Source organism: Rhinolophus sinicus, linkage group LG04, assembly GCF_036562045.2.
Source record: "Rhinolophus sinicus isolate RSC01 linkage group LG04, ASM3656204v1, whole genome shotgun sequence".
Lineage (NCBI taxonomy): Eukaryota > Metazoa > Chordata > Mammalia > Chiroptera > Rhinolophidae > Rhinolophus > Rhinolophus sinicus.
In genome coordinates this window covers 92,656,123-92,680,554 of record NC_133754.1, presented here as the reverse complement: position 1 = coordinate 92,680,554, position 24,432 = coordinate 92,656,123, and the positions used below count along the sequence as shown (strand labels likewise).

Below are 24,432 nucleotides of genomic sequence, written 5' to 3'. Positions count from 1 at the left end.
TGTTTTTTTTCTTCGACAAGAGGCTAATGACTTCTTCAGTAAAGTACCTTATTTTCTCAATACTTAGATGCACAACAGAGTGGTGGGGTGGAGTTCAACACAAAACAACAAAATTCTCCTTACAACTAATGTGTTGCTTTAGGAAACCTTGGTAAGCCATTTAGTCAAGGTGAGTCCCCGAGGACACAAGCAAGTAAGAGACAAATAAATGAAAGAATACTCACAGCATTTTTTAATACTGCTACTACATAAAATGCACACACATTGGCAGCAGGTGGAGTGGGAAATGAGAAGCAGTGAAAACAGAGAGGATAAGACAAGCAACATGGTAGATTAACAAAGGACTCAGAAGAAAACAGTTGCCTAATTTTGCATTTGAGGTTGTTTTTGCTACTGTGATGTAAGAAGCCTGCATTTCCTGAATTCTTTAGCTTAGTTTGCAAAAATGTGTTTTGTTTTGTTTTGTTTTGTTTTGTTTTGGCTAGAAATTTAGGAAAAAAGGATCAATATCCATCTCATTTACACAGTGCAGAACAAGACAAATATGTGAATGATGCTGAGAGAATCCATGAACTAAACTAAATTAGGGAAAACAGAGACTACGGATCAGAGGTGTTCTTGAGACTGTAAATACCTGAGGAATTTTGGGACATTTTGAAGAAAGCATCAGATTTTCTACAAGAAGGAGACATGGAATCTCAAAGAAAATGTCAATGCCCTTCAGTCTGAAACCAAGAATACACTTGATATATGAACTTTTGTTTAAACACTGCTTGTCTATTTATAGAAGAAACCTGCATGTGGAATGTGAAAGAACCCCTTGATAAAACAGCAAAGCAGTTACATTTTCTATATTATGAAAATGGTGGTTATATTTCAGTATTCCATGTATACTTATAAAGGTTTTCCAAGTTCTGCTTAATGAGGAATTAGAAGAGTAAAGAGAAGAGGATATTTTCAGTGCTAGTTGACTGTAATGCCCATTAGACACTAGCCCCTTCTTCTTCTTTTTCAGTATATCTCTTATTGGCAAGCTAAGAAGAAAAATGTGTAAAGAATTGCTGGTAAAATTCACTGACAGGGCAGCCGGATGGCTCAGTTGATTGGAGCGCGAGCTCTGAATGGCAGGGTTGCCGGTTCGATTCCCACATGGATGAGTGAGCTGTGCCCTCCACAACTGGATTGAGGGACGGCGACTTAGAGCTAATGGGCCCTGGAGAAATGCACTGTTCCCCAATATTCCCCAATTAAAAAAAAAATTCGCCGAACAACAGGAATTCATTATTGGACATCCTTGATTGTCTTGGTGGGGTTCCCATTCCAGAACAGGTAACAATTTTCTGGCAATGTGCAAGGCAATTTGAATGGAAAGATCTAGGTTCAGAAATTCTCTCCTCGGCACTCTCAGTTCTTGGGGCTAGCCATCCCAGCCTGATTGCTCATGACCAGGAACACGAGACTCAACACAGATTTGAATGTATCAGTTCATAGATAGTTCATAGGCAAAGATGCTGTTCATGGAAAAAGAAAAGAAAAGCCTGCTATTTTATGAGACTTTGAAAAACACACTAAGGGTTACATTTTTATAGTTACAATTTTCAAACAGCTCTTTCCAGAAATTCTTCTTCGTTGTTTGATCATATTTATTTCCTGAATAGTCTGTGTTTCTTAATCATTTTTGCATGTTTGGATTTCTAATTGATGTTGTTTATTTAAAAATAAATTTCCTTTTTCTAGAGCAATACGAACTTTAGAAAACACTCACATCCCTAATATAGCTGCAAAAACTTGGTGTCATGACTAACATGTGAAGATGAGAAATCAAATACATTTGAATTTATCTATTTTTCCCTACAATCTTAATTTGTCTTGAACAATTGGTATTGTTATTACCAACAAAAAGAAGTTATTGACTATTAAAATATCACATTCAGGACAGAAGTAGATCTTGAGAACAGCTGTTTCTTTTAAAAGAGCCAGTTCTGCCATCCAAAAACATCCCGTAGTATAATTTACATATAGAGAAGTCCCTACGGCATCAAATCACAGCATAGCTAAGCATCATTGAACTGTATTTGGTTGCAAGACTTGATTACAACAGTGGGGTGGGGTTTTTCTTATGGAGTCCTGAAGTGATAGAAATTAAAATGATAACAAAATCCAGTTTTAAACAGCCCACATAAACTATGTATATATTAAGCCTACTCTCTAAGTTTATAAATTATTTCATCAGAATAAGTCAAGTAAGGACTATAACATTTTTCATTAACTCTCTTAGATAAAAATAGTTTCCATTAAATTTTCTTGAAAAGTTAAATTTAGGGCAATAACAATAAATACATATATATTTTTAAATCCAACTATGTGGAAAGTCCTCTACTGACCATTTTACTTCATTTTATTTCACCCCCTGCCCAATGAACCAATAAGGAGGCTCTTGTCAGAAGACAGAGAAGCTGAGAATGCTTAGGTAATATATTCCAAACCATACAGCAAATACCTGACAAAGCCAAGATTCCCAAAGCTTGTTTTCAGAATTCTTTTGTTGAAATTAACATTTTGTTGAATAACTAATACTGTATGCTCAGTATGACTAATTTCCATATATTATCTTTGAATTCTCCCCAAAACAATATGGAATGGAATTTATTAACTTTAAGTAACATGATGAAAATCTCATGGCTAGTTAGTGGTAGAGCTAAAATTTAAACTAGAGTCTATGACTTTAAAATCTTAATGTTTTCTATTACAACACAGTGTCTTACTGTTGGTTATCCAGTTCCCAATATGTAACACACTTTTGAAGAATCTGAAACATCCTAGAAAAATAAATTTGCCAAGACAAGAAATTTGGTGGTTTCTTCAGGTTAGCTCTAAAAATAGACATATACTTAGAATCATAGACAACCAAACGGACTTTCATTTGAATCTTGGCAGTCTTACCTACTACTGCCTACATAAACTCTCAAAGCTTCAGTTCTCATCTTTGTATAACTTATATAACAATAACTACTTCATAGGATTGTGCTTACAATCAAATAAAATAATGTATGCAACACTCTGTACCCCACAAGAGGCAGCAGGTTGGTGTGGTTAAGAGCACAGACACTAAAACCAGCTGCCTGAGTTCAAATTCTGAGTCTGCCACTGGTTGGCTGTTTAGCAAATTTACTTTATCCATCTGTGCCACGATTTCATCACTAGTAAAAAGAGGTAATGATAATAACTACTTCATGAGTCGTTTCCATTAAATTAAATGTGCCTGGCCTTTCAAAATGAGAGGGAACAGGTATTTATCTGAGATCAAAGAATAGCTATTCGAGAAACACTGACTCAGGTAGAAGCCCCAATAATGTTCTGATTAGTGGACAAAGGGAAAAAGTATTTAGGAGAAAGGGAAAGGGAACAATTACATCAATAGAAACAAGGCATTTCTATTGGTGCAGATAACAGATGTTAATTCTAGACAAAGTTTTTAATTTTCAGTCAGTCATTAGTCCAGTAGACATAATATCTGCTTTCTTGTTATCTTTGCAAACACTTCCTTGGGACATAATATTGCTTAAGGCCCAGTCCAAATGTTATTTTGTCCTGTTTAGGTATTCCAAAGATTTGAGGCATGAGATGTACAAGTTGGTTCCTCTGTGATGGCAGCCCTGGCTCCATTTTAAAGTGACTCCATTTATTATGATGTTTTTTTTTACTATGTATAGTTATTATTATTATGCCTACATATGTATTTTTAATGGAATTGAAAATTTTTATCTTTGGAGGTAATTCTTTCATTGCCATTAAAGAAATATGTAAAATTTCCTGGGAGTTGGGAAGGGGAGAAGAGAGGTGGAGAGGAAGGTGTTGAAAGTGTCTTTCAGATTTTAGGGCTAAGCAACTGGATGTGCCCTTAGATGATATTTACTGAGATGTGGGACACTGGGGAAGGATTACATACAAGAGAAAAGGGGGGAAAAGAGAATTAACAACTGTTTAGTATCTTCCAGGTACCAAGCATTGTGCTAGGCATTTGTATGCATATTCCCTCATTTCACTCTCAGAACTATCCTATGGGTATTACTCAATCTGTTTTACATATCTGTGAAAATCTTTGAAGAAATGCATTGTCCCATGTAGGCAAGTGAATCAATGGGTCAAATAAAAGTTTTTTTTTGCATAAACTGGTAAGAATTCTTTTTTCTCCTGCCCCCTCCTCCTGCTCTTAAATTCTGAAATTTCCTATTAATACTTATATTGGTGTGTTAGAGTAGTCACCACTTTCAACCCAAAGCAATGCTTTCCTATTCCCTGGAGTCCTTTAAGACCTCCATAGACAAAGAACATTTTGAGATGCCATGCAGGTTCTAAAGGTTCCTTGGAAATAACTTGGAACTCTGTAATAGTTAGATTACTCAGCCCGGAAATGTGACGGGAGAGGCTGTATTTCTCTAATACTTACATTAGAAACAGACATATTATCATGGAGACAAAATTCATGGTGTAACAATATTGCATTAACCTAGTACTGTTGTCTATATCAATTTTGATATTAACATAATGTAATTGGTTCCAAGTGGAAGCAAATCAAAGTATATACATTTCTATTCCAGTCTTCTTAATAATGTATATCTGAAACTTTTGGGAACCAAATGCATTAAATTAAACAGAACCTCATATGATCAAAAGAATGTGTCTTTTTTAAGGATGCAATTTCTGAACCCTCTAACAAAAAAAACAAGTTCTGAATCATAGAACCCATGAAGTTTTCCAACAAAAGCACCACCAGAGAAAATTGCCATTCATTTTAAAAATTTACTGTAGTGAAAATATTAGGTGGAACCATATGAAAATACTGACATGAAAATTTCCATCTAATAGTCCATAAAGAGCATAGTTCTTGAATCTCAGAGAACATTAACTATCATAGTTATTTTTAAAATCCCTACATCCTTCAAAAACCCACTTTCATTCTGATGGAAAACCAAAGATGAAAACTTTCTAAACTTTATCAAATATTTATTGCTAGTATTTACATTTTAAATTATATTACAACATTCTTGGTAGAGAGATCCAAGATGGCAGAGTAAACACTGTGCCTGCTTCCTTCTGTGAACATACTAAAATTACAACTACATTATAGAACAATCAATCTGGAGAACCATCTGAAGTCTGTTTGACTGAACAGAAGTTTCACAACTAAGGATATAAAGAAGAAACCACGTTGGGGCCGGCCCGGTGGCTCAGGCGGTTGGAGCTCCATGCTCCTAACTCCGAAGGATGCCGCTTCGATTCCCACATAGGCCAGTGGGCTCTCAACCACAAGGTTGCCGGTTCAATTCTTCGAGTCCCACAAGGGATGGTGGGCTCCACCCCCTGAAACTAAGATTGAACATGGCACCTTGAGCTGAGCTGCCGCTGAGCTCCCGGATGGCTCAGTTGGTTGGAGCGCGTCCTCTCAGCCACAGGTTGCCAGTCCACCCCGCAAGTGATGGTGGACTGCACCCCCTGCAACTAGCAACGGCAACTGGACCTGGAGCTGAGCTGCGCCTTTCACAACTAAGACTGAAAGGACAACAACTTGACTTGGAAAAAAGTCCTAGAAGTACACGCTGTTCACCAATAAAGTCCTGTTCCCCTTCCCCAATAAAATAAAAACTACAACAACAACAAAAACTACTAGTCACTTTAATAAAAAACAAAAGAAAAAACCACGTTGAGACTGGTGGGAGGAGTGGACACATGAAAGGGGCTAGCTCCAAATCTCCATGTGGTGGATGAGAATCAGGAGGGATATCTCAGCCAAGGAGGTTCCCCCTGCAGGAACGAGGGACCTCAGCCTGCCTGGAATACTGGTGCCAGGAAGAGGAACCCCTACAACATCTGGCTGTGAAAAACAGTGAAGATTTTGACAATCCGGGTGGGACAGAAAACAGTGGGAAACCCAGACATCCTTTTAAATGGCCCCCACATGGACTCTTTTGCCCCCAGGCACTCACTCTGGGCTCCGGTAGAGGGACAGTGACTCGGGAGGTGTTGAAGTCATATGGGGGACAGATTAAGGTGTGTGGCTTCAGGGCAGGGCTGAAGGACAGTCGCCATTTCCCTGTGAGGAGGCCCTCCTCCTGTGCAGCCAGCAGGCAGGTGCCATCTTTACTGTTTTGAGCCCTCCCCCACAGGCCAAATCCGAATCTGATTGGCCTCGTGAGCTCTGCTGTTCCATCCTGCTAACTTACTGGGAACTGGCCCTACCCAACTCCCCCAATGTCAGAAGCTCTTTCTCATGCACAGCCAGCCCTGCCCACATTGCGCTCTTTCTTGGAAAACTATCAGAATCTGCGAGCCCCAGGTGGGCAGCGACTGGCCTCAGTACACTCTGAGACTTTTGCTGAGTAGCTCAAGGCTCAGCACTGGCACCAAACCATAGTCTACATTAACCTGGTGACCACAACTCTTCCCACTCTAGTGACTCCCTGAGACCCTGCCTCACTCAACTTGTGTACCACATGAGGCTTTATCAGTGGTTTAACCTTAAGGGAGCCAGCAGGTGGCAGCAGACCTTGAGGTCTCCTGGCTTTTTGTGGAGCTACCCCTGGCCTGGTACTGGTGATACCCTCCATGGTTCACAGTGTATCCTCTCCTACATGCCTCCAACTTTAGCACAGGAAGTGAACAACCATGGGTAGCTTTATAGCTCCTACCAGGTAGTTCCTGGTCAGTCACAGGCAGTGGGTGACCTGGTCCTGCACTGGATCCCCTCCCAAGAGGACCCAGAACTAACGTATTTGGAGGTTGTCTTCAGACCACAGCAGAGCACCACCCAATTAACCTTACAAGTGACACATAAAAGGGCGGTTTCAACAGGCACCAGAGCATGCTGGGGCAAATCCCACTCAGTGGGGTAAGCCCCCCACATAGCAGCCTGTAAGCTGTGGACGTGGCCAAACCACACAGCCAATCAGCCTGAGGGCCAGTTCCACACACTGCTGTGCCAATAGCAATCAAGGCTCAACTATAACAGGAGACCACACAGAATCCACACAAGGGACACTCCTGGAACACCCAGACCAGGTGACCAGGGAGACTGTGCCAGGGCCCCAGGGCACATGCTACACATAAGGCCACCTAGTCAAGACTGGAAGACATAGCAGATCTACCTAATACATAGAAACAAACAGAGAGGCAGCCAAAATTAGGAAATGAAGAAATGCATCCCAAATGAAAGAACAGGAGAAAACTCCAGAAAAAGAACGAAACAAAATGGAGCAAGAAACCTACCACAGAGTTCAAAACAGTGGTTATAAAGCTGCTCAAGGAACTTAGTGAGAACTTCAACAGATAGATAACTAGCATGAAAAAGGACATGGAAACCATAAAAAAAGATCCAATCAGAAGGGGAGAATACAATAACTGAAATGAAAATGCCCTAGAATGAATCACCAACAGACTAGATGAAGCAGAGGATGGAATCAGCGATTTGGAAGACAAGGCAGAAAAAACATCCAATTGGAACAGCAAAAAGAAAAAAGAATCCACCCCCTGTAAAAAAAAAAAAAGAAAGAAAAAAAAAAGGAGGATAGTTTAAGAGACCTCTGGGACAAAATCAAGTGCAACAACATTTGCATCATAGGGATACCAGAAGGAGAAGAGAGAAAGCAAGGGATTGAGTTTCTATTTGAAGAAATAATGACTGAAAACTTTTCTAACCTGGCAAAGGAAATAGACATACAAATCCAGGAAGTGAAGTGTCTCAGACAAGATGAACCCTAACAGGCCCACACCAAGACACATTATATTAAAATGGAAAAGGTAAAAGACAAAGAGAGAATCCTAATAGCAGCATGAGAAAGGCAACTAGTAACTTATAAAAAAGCCTCCATAAGATTGTGAGCTCCAATGGACATGTGTTCCATTTGGAAGACCACCTCAGGGATGATGTAGATGCCTGATCTCTGCACAGTACACCTGAAGCTGAACAATACTGAATGACAACTATAATTTTATATAAATATATATGTATATGTATGTATATTTATATATTTGTGTGTATATTTTTACAGGAAGCGGAGTACAGCATTAGGAATAGAGACAGTGGAAATGTATTGGCTCTGTGCGAGGTCAGAGGGATAGTGGACAGGGGGAGGGGGATTCACACAGTGTGAGGGATATAAATGATAAACATCTAAGTTTTGCTTTGTCTTGTGCACCTGAAACTAATAGAAAAAAAAAAGATTGTGAGCTGATTTCTCAACAGAGACTTTGCAGGCCAAAAGGAATCTTCACAAAATATTCAATGTAATGAAAAGCAAACACCAAAACCAAGGGCACTCTACCCAGCAAGACTATCATTTAAAATCAAAGGACAGATAAAGAGTTTTCCAGAGAAGAAAAATCTAAAGGAGTTCATCACTACCCAACCAATATTACAAGGAATGTGAGAGGAACTTCTTTAAGACAGGAAAAAAAAAAAAAAAGATCAAAATTATAAATAATAAAATGGTAACAGCTACATATCTATCAACAATTATTTTAAATGTAAATGGGTTAAATGCTCCAATCAAAAGACTGGGTGGCTGAATGGGTATAAAAACAAGACCCTACATATGTTGCCTACAAGAGATTCACTTCAGATTGAAAGCACACACAGACAAAAAGTAAAGGCATGGAAAAAGTTATTTCATGAAAATGGAAACGAAAAAAACAAAAAAATCTGGAGTAGCAGTACTTATGGCAAACAAAATAGACTTTAAAACAAAGGCTATAGCGAGACAAATAAGGACCCAGTAATCCCACTTCTGGGTATTTATCCAAAGAAACCCAAAACGCTACTTCAAGGGGACCTGTGAGTGTCTTTTCGTGAGTGTCTTTAGTTGAGCTGTCATGGCTGCCTTGACGTCCTGAATCGATTCAAGACGTTTTCCTTTCACAGTTGTTTTGACTTTGGGGAAGAGCCGGAAGTTGCACAGTGCCAGATCCAGTGAATAAGGTGGGTGAGGATATACCATAATGTTTTTATTTGACGACATTACTGTACAAGAACCGATGTGTGACACAAGTGTTGTCATGTAGGAGGATGAAGTAAAAAGTCATGAAAGAGGACTTCCAAAACTGCTTCAGAAAGTGACAAGAATGATGGGATAAGGTGTTCAAAGAGAGAGGTAGTTTTTGAGGGGGATTATGGCAATGTTTATTTTACTATAATAACTTTTTTTTAATTTAAACATTCACCTTATTTTTTATCACACCTAGTATACTGATTACAACAGATATATTTATAATTGATATTTTTTGCTCTTGGTTTTAAGATTAATACTTGATATCGTGAATATCAATAGTAAGTACACTTTATGCTTGTGTGATGCTTCCAGTTGACAGCACACACTTCAGATGGGCAATATTATCACTCCAGCCCTGATACCCGACATGTGGCAAATATTGCCCGTGTTTATGGAAGAAGAAATGGAGGCTCAGTGAGGTAACTGGCTGTAAAGCTGTAAAGGGGCTTGGCAAAACCCAGATCGCCTGAGTCCTAACTGACTGCAATGTATTCATTATATCTCTGTTAAACAACCTATCCAGCAGTGACTCAGTTATTGGGAAAAAAAAATGCGTTACAATATCTCATTCTGAAGGAGGCATTGCTGTCAGATAGGGACATATCCCGGGATGTAGAATGCCCACTTCCTCTGACCCTCTGGGCTCTTCCTGTGTTCCCACTTCTCTCAGGCGGCCTCCACAACACAGTGAAGAGGAAGCTCAGGGCCTTGGCCAGGTGGAAGCTGTAGGGGCCACAGGTGTGGGCCCCTTCTCTCCACCAAGCTCATCCTTGGGGTGCTTGTGCCTGAGAAAGCCCCTCAGCCTGCTGACTCTCGCTGCCAACCCAAAACCAGCAACAAGAAAGCAGATCATAATGTGGAAGTGGAAGACTGTGAAAAGTGAGATTTTGTTTCTAGGGACTTTGAAAATTAATATCTTATTCCATTGCCTTTTTTGATTATGTGAGGTTATTTTCCCAAGTGCTGACTGTAATTGTCCTCTTAATTACCATATTTTGCCATGTATAATGCTCACACTTTTGCCCAAATTTGTGAGTGAAAAATAAGGATGTGCACTATACATGGGTAACACTAATTCCACGTCTATATAAATGTTTTAAATTCTTTTATGTATGTTATGAGTTAAAAGTGTCACTCTAGAAATCAATAACTATATCCATATGCAAAATAATACGCTGGAATATGATAATCGGTTTTGTTGAACGTACAACGAACTTGCAACAATAGAGAATTCTTGGCCTTCTATGATACGTAAATATTGTGAATTTGTATAAATGTTGTAAATTTGTTACCGGTACATAAAATTTCTTGTACCTTGTATGTGTTCTTGTATTTTGTAATTATTTGTTACATAAATTTTCTTGTACCATAATATGTTAAAAATAATTGTGAAAATTCCTTTATAATACAAAAAACAAATACCTAAATGTAAACAAATAAAAATTTGAATTAAAACAAAATATATATATATTTTTTTTTTTAGATTTTTTTTTTTTTTATTGGGGAAGGGGAACAGGACTTTATTGGGGAACAGTGTGTACTTCCAGGACTTTTCTCCAAGTCAAGTTGCTGTCCTTTCAATCTTACTTGTGGAGGGTGCTGTTCAGCTTCAAGTTGTTGTTCTTTCAGTCTTAGTTGTGGAGGGCGCAGCTCAGCTCCAGGTCCAGTTGCCGTTGCTAGTTACAGGGGGCACAGCCCACCATCCCTTGCGGGAGTCCAACCGGCAACCTTGTGGTTGAGAAGACACGCCCCAACCAACTGAGCCATCTGGGAGCTCAGCGGCAGCTCAGCTCAAGGTGCCATGTTCAATCTTAGTTGCAGGGGGCAGAGCCCACCATCCCTTGCGGGACTCGAGGAATTGAACTGGCAACCTTTTGGTTGACAGCCCACTGGCCCATGTGGGAATCGAACCGGCATCCTTCGGAGTTAGGAGCACGGAGTTCTAACCGCCTGAGCCACCGGGCCGGCCCCAAAACAAAATATTTTTTCCCTGAAGGTTTGGACCAAAAGCGTGGGTGCACATTATACACAGCAAAACACGGTAGTTTTATGCTGGCGCTTATGAATATGGTGGAAAGGAAGGATTGGGCAGACCAGGATTTTGCATTCTTTAACATGCATACACATCCTCTGAATACTTTAAAAAAATACAAATTCAGATTCAGGGGGTCTAGGTGGGGCCTGAGATGCTGCATTTCTGGCAAGTTCCCAGGGGATACCAATGTTGCTGGTCCACTGACAACATTTTGAGGAGCAAGGAACTAAACCACTTCAAACAGTCCTTACATCCCCAAGGATCTATGAGAATAGGATAAATCTAAAGATTAGTAATAATTCTTATTTTTTCTGACAGCAACAACAACCAAAAGGAAATCTAGCAGAATTTGTTTTTCCTTTATCAGTTTTTTTCTATGGAAGTATGTCAATGACATAGAATTCCTTTTCCTAGCATCTGGGAACAAATCCCGTGTGGGGATGAGTAGGCAGTTCTCTTGCAGATTCCACAGAGCAATGCTGAGCTGCTGTCTCCTGGTTTGCCTCCTGCTCAGAATTTCACATCTAGTCTTCTCTGTCTCTGCTTGATTTTTTTTTCCTGTAAAGATTTAAGGTTTTTTTCGACTGGAGACAGATTGTAACTGGAATGTTACAGCTGTTTAAGCTTGTACAGTTGGTTGCATTCTTTTGAAATTAACCTGAAATTAGATCACTGCTCAAAAAAGCCGTAAAATAATATCAGCACACCATATCTTACTCTCCTTTGTCTGGAAACTTTGGGTAGGCCCTATTTAAATGCGCATGTCCGAAGCTCTCTGCAGTGATTCTGCTGAGCCTAGTCGTTTTCTGTTTGCTTGTTTTGCACCATTTTATTTTGAAATAAAGACTCAGAAGAAGATGCAAACATAGTAATCTCATGTACCCTTCACCCAGCTTTCCCCAAAGATAGCATCTTACACAACCACAGAATATTATCAAACTAGAAAATTTACACTGGTACAGGACTAGTAACTCAACAACGAATCTTAATTTGAATTTCACAAGTTTTTACATGCACTTTGTGTGTTTTTTTGGGGGGGGCAGTATACAGTACTATGAAATTATATAGATTCATGTGACCACCATTACAATCTAACAGATTGTTAAAGGTTGGTGTCCCCTGGGAGTCTGTCTTGAGCCCTATATAGTTTTCATTCTTCATACTCTCCCTGGACCTTCTCATCCATAATTGAGAAGTTAATTATCTTCTGTATTTGGATAATTCCCAAACTGATAACCCTAATCACTCTCTCTCGAACCTTATAACTAACCATTTCAATGCCTACTTCTGGATACCCAGATATTTTGTCTGCACTTTAAACTGCAACATATCCAAGATTGAATCAGTATTCCTTCATTTTAAAACTAAATAGTTTCTACGTGGGGGAATAGCAGCCCAAGAAAGAATACACATGAATAATCCTAGATGTATCTGTCAGCCATATGCCATATCTACATAATAGAAACAGCTGACATTTCTATGGCAGGTACCATGTGCCACACACCCAACATGCATGAGCTTATTACATCCTAAGAGCAATCTTAAGCATTGTCAGAAATGGCTCTAAGTGTCCTAAGGCCTGAATCTTGCACAGTTTTAGAGGTCCTTTTATAGAAACAAAAAACAAACAAACAAACAAACAAAAACAGAAAAGTACAAATATCAGGAAAACCTGCAATATGTTATAACATGGATGAACCATGAAGAAAGACATTATTCTAGGTAAAAGAAGCAAGCCACAGAAGGACAAATATTGCATGATGACACTTATATTCAGAGATATCTGAAGTAGTTAAACTAATGGAATCATAGTACAATGGTAGTATTAGGAGCTGGCAGGAGAGGGAAATGGGGAGTTGCTAATCATTGGGTAGAGATTTTCAGTTATGCAGAACGACTAAATTCTAGAGATCTGCTATAGCATATTGTGCCTATAGTTAACAATACTGCGTTGTACAATTAAAATTTTGTAAAGATTTCTCATGATAGAGATCTCACGGTAGATCCCATCTTAAACGTTCTTACTACAAGAAAACAAAATAAATTTTCGAAGATTACAAATGTCAAAATTACTATAGTCCCTACAAAAGTAAATACTTGGAATGCTGCAAGTGAGGCGTCCTGAAAATTGACCTTCATCAGTTTCATGGTGCATCTGCCTTTGAGGCAGTTGTTATTCTTACTTCCATCTTACAATGAGAAAACTGAGGCATAGGACGTTTGCATAATTTGACCAGTCCTCCTGCCATGGGAGGTCCTGTCACCTCTTGGCCTCCTATGTGATCCCCTCACTGTTAACTAACCCCCGTTTACTCCATTCTCCACTCTGACCCCAGAAGGAATGGCCCATGGGACCATGTCTCTTTCCTGACCAGAAGCTGTACCTAGTTCCCTGTTACTTGTGAGATACATGCCTAAACTTTTTGCCCAACTTCCATGCTGTCTCTAACACTTAATGCTGGTGTGAGGCTGAGCTGCTAGTGGCTTTCTCCAAAACTCCATGCTTCCTTTCCACATTCCCTTCCCGCTGCCAGGACTGCTCTCTTCCCATCCGCGCTACACTCAATACTCTTTATCATTTTTTCCAAAGTAGAAACAGCATTATAGTTATTTTCAGCTTATAGGAGAAATACATAGTTAAAATTTTAAAACTTATGCAATACAGAAAAAAGGACAAAGAATTAAATAAAAACCACCAAATCTGTAGCCTCATTGCCTGAGAAGAACCACTAATTAATTATTTAGTGTATATATATATATATATATATACACTTTCCATTTTTCCTACATGTCAGTGTGTGTGTGTGTGTGTGTGTGTGTGTGTGTGTGTGTGTGTGTGGTCTATAAAATTAGGATAAGTTATTATGGTGTCATCATCTTTTTTATTTTTATCAATATACCAGCCTTTACCCTCAAAATGTTTTTGTTTGTTTGTTTGTTATTGTTGTTGTTGTTTTAATGAACATCTCTGATTAGTAAGAAAGCCAAGCATCTCTTCATGTGTTTCTTTTCCCGAGAACTGCCTATTGATAGCTATCCACTTCTCTGTTGAGCTTATATTAAAGATATTGGCCATGTATGTTACGATACTTTTTCAACTTTATCCTTAGTCCTTTGGCTTTGTAAAGGTGTAAGTCATAGTAATGTAATTATATATACACTGGCATCTTTAGAATAATGACCATATCTTTTTATCTCTGCAGCAATAGAGTGTAGAACAATGCCTACAAAAGAATAGGTAGTCAAAGAATATTTGTGGAATGAGTGAGTGTACTAAAGACACATCACTTCACTTTAGAGTGCCCAGTGTTTTGGGGGTAAGATCTCATCCTCTGATTTCCTTACCCTTTTTCACACAGAACCAATGACCAAATTCTGTGAATTCTATCTTCAATGTGTCTTTAAAAATCCCACCACCACTGCCCTACTTCAGACTATCGTCATTTCTTACCTGGATTTCTGCAATAGCCTCCTCTTTCTGGTCTCTCTAACCTAGTTCTTTCTCCACCTGTGACCAGAGGTTTCTAAAACACAAAATGTTCATGTCATTCTCCTGCTTAAAAACCTAAATGATTCCACATTGCTTGGAGAATAAATCTAAACTTTTTAGAAAGGCAACCAAGACCCTTCATAAAATCTGATCTGATTTTCCATCTCTTCCTTCCCTCTCTTTACATCTTCTATGCTTCAGGCACACCACACTTTCAGTAGTTCCAGAACAGGCTTTTCTTTCCACAACTATTTGTTTGCTAGATCTATCTCAAATGCCACAAATTCCATGCAACTTTGTCCTATCCCACCACCAAAATGATCGCATAACGATCACCACCATCACCACCACTGCCACTCTTGCTTTGCACACTTCTGGCTAAGCCTCTACACTTCCTCATTATTTCAAAGATAATCTTGTATTTCTCTGCATGGGAATGCTGAATCAGCAATTTTAAGGAATCAAATATATGAGTACGTACCTATTATGTGCAAAGTACTGACTCCATTTATGGTGCTTTGTTTCCAGTTGAAATTTTGAGTGCAGCTGAGTTCTGAAAATATGTTAATTATAAAAGGCTGAAAACTTTACTTTTTTTTTCTTAACTAGTGCAATTTCAGCTCCTCTTAGAACAGGGGATCTGAGAGCACACGGGGAGGTAGATGGCAGTGTTTCCTCAGCCTGTTAGCTAAGCAGGCGAAGCAGAAGCAGAGCTGCTGCTTCCCTGGTGATATCGCACTCATCAGTGAGATGACAGAGTCATGGGTACAGGGTTCTAGTTCAATTAAATATATCCTAAATAATTTTTAGTCCAAATAGTAAAATTATTTTTGTTAGGCTTATAAAAAATAACACACCCTGTGAATAAGAATGAATGACCATCTGCCTGTGCAAAGTTACAGTGCATGATTTATTTGTGCATTCCCTATTCTTGCTGCAACATACTTTAGGTCTGAATATTATAAACAAAAAAAGGATTCTATATGCATATATTGAATATTCATAAACTCTGGACACTAGCAAAATGATCACCAGGCATATTGCTTTTCTTTCAAGGAAATGATTGGTCAAGATATTTTATACTCGTCAACAAAAAATTCATTTATTTGTTCCTTCCTTTCTCCCTTCTATTTTACCAACATGTGACAAGCATTTCATTAGCTGTTGAGGATATAGGAATAAACAACACAGCACTGTCCTCACTGGGTTGACATGAGCTTCCAAATAAGCACAAAACAATCTGGAAAGCTTCTGGGGAAGAAGGGCCATCAAAAAAGAAACAGAGGATTTCAGCATACAGATCATGCTTATCATTCATTCACTAAAAGAGAATATTGCTTCTCCAAAGTTTCCGTGATTCTCAGCCAAGGTATATTTATTCCTCCTTACCTTACAAATATTTCCAATAGGAAATTATTTCTAATATGTCATTTATATGCCTTTCCTAATAGAGTTGCAAGCCTAAGTGTTAGAACTTAAAACACCTTGTCAGTTATCAGTTGAACACTATGTGTCAAATTCAATATTTAGAGAAGTCAAGCTATCTACCTACATATTATAGCTGTTTCTTTTATATTTTCCAATCAGTTATTACTAAAGCTAAATTTTTAAATCCTTATATATTAATACATTTTTGTGCACATATACAAGGATTAAAAAAATAAATCTTTTTCTTTAAATACTTCTATTTTTCTCTAAATTAAATCACCTCTTGATTTGCTTCCAAGGTCATTTGCCTCACATCTTTTTTTCTCCCAAGTGCAAACATCTTGTTCACTTCACTGTCTATTAAGACTTTAAATAGCAAGAGGCCTAGGCAGAATAAAAAACATATTAATTAATTTAGTTACTTAAAAGCTACCGTGGGAGCTATGGTAGGGAAAAAATAATAAAATTATTAGGAGTATTGAATTGAAGAGTTTATCTGACATTTTAGTTTTATGCTCCTCAGGATAATAAGTTTGACTTATCACAGTATTAGCAGACACCCTGGTTATGTGATGGCATATAACATAATTTGTCTCCAAATGCTGCTCTGATTTCACCATTGCTGTTTTTGTTAGCTCTGAGTTCTCATTTTCTTTTGGAGCCATAACTCATCCCAGTTGTGGAGACTGCCTGGACACTGGTTTGGACTGTTTCCAAACCCAAGGTACTTTCCTGCAACACAATACGGAAGATTTCCCTGCCCAGACTTGAAGGCACATATGGACCTGGTTTGTCATGCTTCAGGGTGAGCCTAATAGAACTCTTACTATCTTTACTCCTGAAAGGAAAGTAAAAAACAAAGCATTTAACTCTCAGGATCTATCCCTCTCATCTGACATACTTTTTCTCTTTACCTTCCATTGCCAATTTCTCTCATTCCTCTCTCACATTCCCTCAGTAATTCACCAAATATTCATGGAGCCCTTAACTGTGTGCAGAGCAATGAACTCAGTGCTGCAGGGCGAACTGGGACATGGAGCTGAGTCTAATTCTTCATCCCTATGTCTTCTGAAGGTATTGAGGCCTATAGAGGATGACCTGCCCTTAAAAACGACGTCCCCCCTTAAATACCTCCTGAAAGAAGGAGGAATATAGTGCATAAATAAAACAATAGTGATTCATAATTATAATAAAGCATATTCCTTTACTCACTCAGGAGCAATCCTCCCTGGGCAAGTTGCTTATGATTTCCTTCCAGAACTGAAGAATGCCTCACAGAAGGGAGATGGGGGGCTGGGGCTATGCCTGGCATGGGGGAGGGAAGAAGCAGGGAGTGAAAAGACTCTTTCATTCCGCTGGCAAAGGCAGCCTGGCAGCTGGGGCCAGAGTCTGCTGTGCTGATCCATGACGTCCTAAGAGAGTGTGTTCCTCTACGAGGAACCTTAGCCACCAGCCTCTGGCAGCAGCCAGGAGATGGGGAAGATGGTGAAATGAGCCATTTTATTTCATAAAACATGGGTACACATTTTATTTTCCCCCCAAATCAAGAATACCTACTCATTTTAAACTTTTATGTGTGATCCCTCTTCCTCAGATCTGGGCATATCAATAAATCCTTACCCATCAGGTCCACATCTGTAAAATGAGGTTCCTCACATTCTTTCCAAATCAAAAATAAGATTTTTAAATCAGTAGAATTTCAAGGGATTCACACACAACCATTAGGAACATAAAAATAACTATTTGCTAATTTTCCCATTGGTCTTTTCTCTATCTTTTTAGATTACTTGTGGCTATTTATTGAACACACCTTTCAATAAACTTTTACTGTTTATTATTCCCTTCACTAACATTTCTGGATTAAAACAAGCAAAAATTTTACTATCCAGCAATTTAATAAACTTACGTCGTCATTGCAGCATACAAAATAATAATTGATAAAAAATTAAGTGAAATTTATTACACATATCCTAACCATTTAAAACTAAGCATACACAGAATTAAAAATCATAATAATGCAAAATATGTCTATTAAGGTGAAGAGAAGGGGGTTATATTTTCCTCTAAGATTATTTAAACTTTAAATGACTTTTGTCTTTTGAGAGATTGTCATTCCCGGATATATTGATTCTGCTGACCACCAGTCTTGCAAACTGAAGTTCAAGCTGGCAAAACTCAACTCCCATTAATCTAGCAGATTGAGACAATTCGTATTCTTCATTTCCGTATCTTGTTTCCACTAAAACAATAATTGACAGTGGAAAAACCTAGACTAAACCAACCAAAATCTCTGCTCTCCTGCCCTGCAGGGGACACTGTGGGCTTGTAGAAATCAAAGACTGGTGGTGCCAGCCCCAGACAAAGTGGTAAATTAGCACAGTGTGGTACTCACAGACTGCCTTCAAGGCCCATTTCTCTATTGTCAGAGTCTGAGCATTTCATTCTCTCCTTCCTCTGCTCCACCTGACCACTCGGATAGTGATCCAAGTATAAAACACAGGTCATTTGAAAAGTGTGACTTTTCTTAGGGTCATTTGTGTCAAATCTCAAAGCCTTGATCTTTATGGGAAGTGGAGACACTAAAACTAAAGGGAATTTGAGGCATTGCTGAGAAGGCAAGGGAGATAACACTTAAAACTGGTGGGTAAGTGCCTTCCTGAGGGGCTGTATCAGAGAGACCTGTTTTTTCCTTTTTCTTTTTAATAACAATTCTAGTGTTTACAACTTTCATGAAAGAGTGAATTTTGAAAAGCAGACTTACCAGAGTATATAAAATAGCTTTGTATGCTCATATGTTAATTCCGTGTTTTTTTTCCTTAAAAGAAGTGCCTCTTTCTTCTGAAGGCGCACGTGGATTCTCTTAGTAGAAAACTGAGGTGAAAGTTTAAGATCTACTCTCTTAGCAACTTTCAAATGTGCTACATTATTAATTATAGTCACCATGCTGTACATTACATCCCAGGACTTATTTATTTTATAACTGAAAGTTTTGACCACTTTTACTCATTTTGCACACTCCCCACCCCATGCTTCTGGCAATCATCAACTTTTCTATGTATCTATGAATCGATGAGCTTGTTTTCTTTTGTTGTTTGGTTTTTTTTTAGATTTCACATGTAAGAGATCATACAGTATTTGTCTTTCTCTGATTTATTTCACTGAGCATAATGTTTCAAGGTCCATTTTGTCACAAATAATGAGATTTCATTCCTTTTTATGGCTGAATAATAGTGCATTATATATATATATAATATTGCTCTATATGTGTGTGTGTGTATATATATATATAAATATATATATACATATATATATATATGACATTTTCTTTATCCATTCATTCATCGGCGGACACAGGTTGTTTCTGTATTTTGTGGATTGTAAATAATCCACAATGAGCATGGGAGTACAGATATCTTTTCAAATTAGTGTTTTGGATTTCTTCAGATAAATACCCAGTAGTAAAATTGCTGAATCATAAAGTAGTTCTATTTTTAATTTTTTGAGGAAATTTTTTTCCATGGTGGCTGCACCAATTTACATTCCCACCAGCAGTGTGTGAGGGTTCCCTTTTCTCCACATCCTTGCCAACACTTGTTGTTTCCTATCTTTTTGATGCTAGCCATTCTGACAGGTGTAAGGTGATACCTCATGGTGATTTTGATTTGCATTTCCCTGATGACTAGTGATGTTGAACACTTTTTCATGTAACCTTTGGCCATTTGTGTGTCCTCGGAAAATGTCTATTTAGACCTTCTGTCCATTTTTTTATTGGATTTTTTTTTTTTTGCTATTGTGTTGTATGAGTTTTTTGTATATTTTGGATATTAACCCTTTATCATCTACTTGATTAGAAAATATTTTCTCACACTCAGTAGGTTGTCTTTTTATTTTGTGGACAGGTTCCTTTGCTGGGCAGAAGCTCTTGAGTTTCATACAGACCCACTTGTTTATTTTTGCTTGTGTTGCCTTTGCTATTGGAGCCAGATCATTGTAAATGTTCTTAATCCCACTGAATCATACACTTGAAAATATTATAGTTAAAATGGTAAATTTTATGTTATGCCTGTTTTCCCACAATAAAAAAAATTGAAAAAAACAAGATCAATCTTGATTGCATCCTTCTGTAGACAAGTTTGCCATTTTCAAACCTAAAATATCCTTCATGATATTTGCCCTTTGCCAGTTTCCTTGCCTGTTTTCAACTCTCCACACCCACCCTGACCATGCATGTGTCAGAATCATGCTCAAGCCCATAACTGCCTGACCAGTCAGGCTCTCACCCCCTTCATTTGGCTTCACCTAACCCCCTGGAATGTTACCTTCCTGATATTGTAATCTCTATTTATGTCCCGCACTGTCCTTCTGCCCATGATTAGGGGACTGAATATCATGCTCTACTCTCTCTCTATGCCTTAGATCTCCTTCTTGTCGGAGCTCAACTTTGCTACCCTGTTCAACTGTCAACACTAAGGGCTGGCAGCACAGATGCCTGTGAGACACACTTCCTCTGCTCCAGATCCCAGCACACAGGCTGGAGGCACTGCTTGAAATTGCATTCTCTTCTTTGCAATAGATTCAGACTTTTATGGAAAAATTGTCCTTAACATTTAGGAGGAAGTTATATATTTACCATATTCTTCATCTACATCAAATGCTAATCAAAAATCTCAACTCATTTATGATGAAGAACATTACATGACATATACTGGTTGTAGATAACTACATCCCCATCCTGGTGACACTTCTCTGTTGCAGGGATAGAAACTATTGGGTCCAAATGCTCCGCTCTCAACCCTCCTAGACTGAGTTGGCAATGCAGCCTCCAAAACTCGTTGTTATGAAACATACCAAACCATCATATGATTCATTGTTGCTAAAGAACTATAGGTTGTTATATGCTCTGTTGGAGAAGGCATTGCCTTTGGAGGAAAATCTTTTGATAATGAAAGTATTTTTGGCTTGATAAAGTATCCTATACACCCTGATATCTCAAATATTTGTTTAGAGTGATGGTGATTCCTCTAGGAGTAAATAAGCTTAGTGCTATTTGGACATGTTATTAGTTCTTGGAAAAATATTCAGGGCAGCAACCCCTTTGATATTCATTCATTTATGCACTCATGTGTGCATTCCACAAATACAACTGAGTGCCTACCACGTGTCAAGCACTCTTGTAGAAACTACGGTTACAGTGGCAAACATATGAGGGTGAGTTTGAGGTTCTCTCTTTTTCCTTTCTAAGAGTTTATATTTGGTTTTCATTTGAAATATTCTTGACCTCAGGCCCTCCTAAATCTCAAATTTTCTGGAAATTGTTTGAGGATAGTAAAGAGACCAGATACTGTGGAAGCCCTCTTCCTATCCTCAGGCCAAACAGTCCCATTTCTCTTTTAGGCGGTTTCTCTAACTCCTGGCAGTTTCCCATATCCACTCTGAACAATGTCCATAAGTGAAGTCTTGTGGGAAAAAAACAAAAACAAAAAAGACCCCCACCTCTTTAAATTGTAATACAGCTTGTCTGCCCCCAAATAAAACTGACTGTTCTTCTTTTCTCTTTCTGAAACTCTATCAGGAAACCTATAAATTGGAAATTGAAGGGATTTTAGCAAAAAGCAAGTTTATCATTATCACGTTAGGATTTATTGGAGGTAAAAATGGCACCATAAATTAGAAACCACAACAGAGACTATATTTTAGCTGTTTATAACTTCAGCGAAACTGTAAATAAAGCAAGACAAACCTGCTGGAAATGTTAGAGTAGCAGGATGATTTTATGATATGTCAAGTCCATCCCACTAGAGGTTTTTGCTTTTGTTTTCTTAATAATTTTTATGAAATTCTAGTCATCTTTAATGCAGGAATGCTAATTAGTCAAAGAGTAATTAAATCTTTATCCAAGCCCAACGAGATTGCCTATTTACACAACTGAAAAAGTAGAAATTTCCCTTTGTAGCTGTGAATTTGGAAAGAAAACTTCTAAACCATACGAGGACAATTTGCAGACACTTCTTGCGTCCTCTTTAGGAAAAGACTGGGACGTGATATTAGACCTACCTGATATTCTGAAATTTTTGAAAAATTTCACCAAGACAACAGCAACACAGGCACTGTGAGTGCTGAGAAACAGGCATATCAGTCCTACCTTGGCACTGAAAACACTGAACACAAGCATTTCCTGGGTTCACTACTTAACTTGTTGCTGCTATAACAAATTATTACAAACTCACTAGCTTAAAATAACGCACACATTCTCTCACAGTTCTGGAGCTCAAAATCCCAAAATGAGACTTACAGGGCTACAGTGGAGGTGTCCTAGTCTGGTTCCTCCTGGATCCTCCAAGAGACCGTCCATTCCTTGCCTCTTCCAGCTTTTAGAGTCTCCTGGCATTCCTTGGCTCATAACTGTCATGCAGGGTGTCATGCGGGGTCTCAGCTCCCGCTCCCCACATAAGAACACAGGATATGGTGAGGCAGAAAAGGAACACCCACGGAGCCATAGGTAGGGGAGTCATACCACTATATTCTTGCTGGCGGCTGGGCTGGAGACACAGGAAGCAGGAGCCACACTATCCACAACCTGTCGTCCACTTGTCTCTGCCAACCAACCTCACTTGCTAGCTGCAATCCGCTCTTGCAGACTCAGCCACCATCTTCTTGCTAGCCCCCATTTTCTGCTAGTGTAGCCACGGCAATTATATTAGTTGCCAATGACTCACTGGTTACAGCTGACGGCCAACTAGCCACAGCTGATGGCCATCCAATCACAGTTGATGGCCATTTACTACCTGAGCCAGCACCTTTCCACGTGAGGCCGAGAGCCTGGAAACTGCACTCCTGGCTCTGTCCCCACAATAACCATTTCCTCCCATCCCTCCAATCTTTTACTTTCCTCATCACATCTTCTACTGCTCTCTCTTATGAGAACTCCAGTGCTTCCATTGGGCCCATAGAGATAATCCAGGATAATATCTCCATCTCAGAATCTTAGCCTTAATCACATTCATGAAGTCCCTTTCACCATGTAAGGTAACAGTCACAGGTTCCAGGCATTAGGGTGTGGACATCTTTGGGACACCACTGTTCAACCTACCACACTGGGCAACCTCAGGTCAGTTATTTAACTTCTGCAAACTTCTCAAATGGAGAAAGAAAATGAAATAAAGAAGATATTGTGTAAACACCAGAAGGATGATAACAAGCTATTAAATTTAATGTGATCTCTAACTCTGTGGATATCACCCCAGTTAGATGAGTCTGCATCATTTATTGCTTTAGCTTTATTAAGGTTGAACTGACAATTAAATTGTACATATTTAAAGTATACAATGTGATTATTTGTCATCCGTATAACTTTGTGAAATGATTACCACAATCAGGTTAATTAACACATCTCTCACCTCATTATATGACTGTGTGTGTGTGTGTGTGTGTGTGTGTGAACTTTTAGCAAAGTTCAAGTATACAGTACATTATTATTAATTATAGTCACCATGCTGAACATTAGCTCTCCAGAGCTTACACATCTTGCAACTGAAAGCTTATACCTTTGAGTAGCATCTCTCTATCTCCCCCACTCCTGAGTGCCTGGTGACCACTGTTTCGCTACTTGTATCAATGAGGTCATTTTTTTAGATTCCACGTACAAGTGAGATCATATAGTATTTGTCTTTCTCTGTCTGGCATATTTCACTTAACATAATATCCCCTTGATTCATTCATGTTGTTGCAAATGGCAGGTTTCGCTTGTACAGCAGCAGTTCATTCTCAGCTGGAGATTCTCTTGAAACTCATATCAGTCATTAATCAAGGAAGCGGTGAGGGGTCTTTGCCTGATCTTAAAAAGAGACACTAGCAACTCACTGCCCATAATGCCAGGACAAGCTGCACAGAGAGTAGGGCTCACTAACCACTTGCAGGGAATGGAATTGCACACCACTTGCATTCATATCATCTTCTGCTTCTCTGCAACCAAGCCCAGCCCCATGGGGGAGTCAAGGTATCAGGGTTGAGTAAGAAATCACTGAGATTATAAGAGGAGCAGGACAAATATCCTGTGGCTTCTACTTAAACCATACATATTCAGATATCCCAGAACAATTTTTGTTCTCACCATTGCAATATGCCAACAGTTCTAAAATCAACAGTAGTTCATCCAGTTTGGAAATATGAGGGTGGATGTAACAAATGGAAAGAGGGACATTTGGTTAAGGGAATGAGTGTTGAAAATGGCAAGGGGATTGGAGAAGGAATTAAAGGACAGGGAGGTACAGATCAGCTATGCAGCTGGTGATTGCTAATTAATACTATAGCTGTGAAATTAAAAAAAGGAAAAATGTGATAGCAAGTTAGTGATTATTTCAGGATGAAAGACTTACTAGTGTGTTAATTATTTGTTTTAAGCATTTGTTTCAAACATTCACAGAATATCATGCTCA

General features: G+C 38.7%; 1 protein-coding gene across 1 annotated transcript in view; it reads right to left on the bottom strand.

The window, feature by feature from the left end:
- SPART (spartin) overlaps positions 1-17,254 on the bottom strand; it is a 69,924-nt gene extending 52,670 nt beyond the window's left edge. The window contains exon 1 of the mRNA XM_074330016.1: positions 17,210-17,254. The gene's annotated coding sequence lies outside the window, so the exon portion shown is untranslated. The remainder of the gene's footprint in view (positions 1-17,209) is intronic.
- Between the last annotated feature and the right edge of the window lie 7,178 nt (positions 17,255-24,432).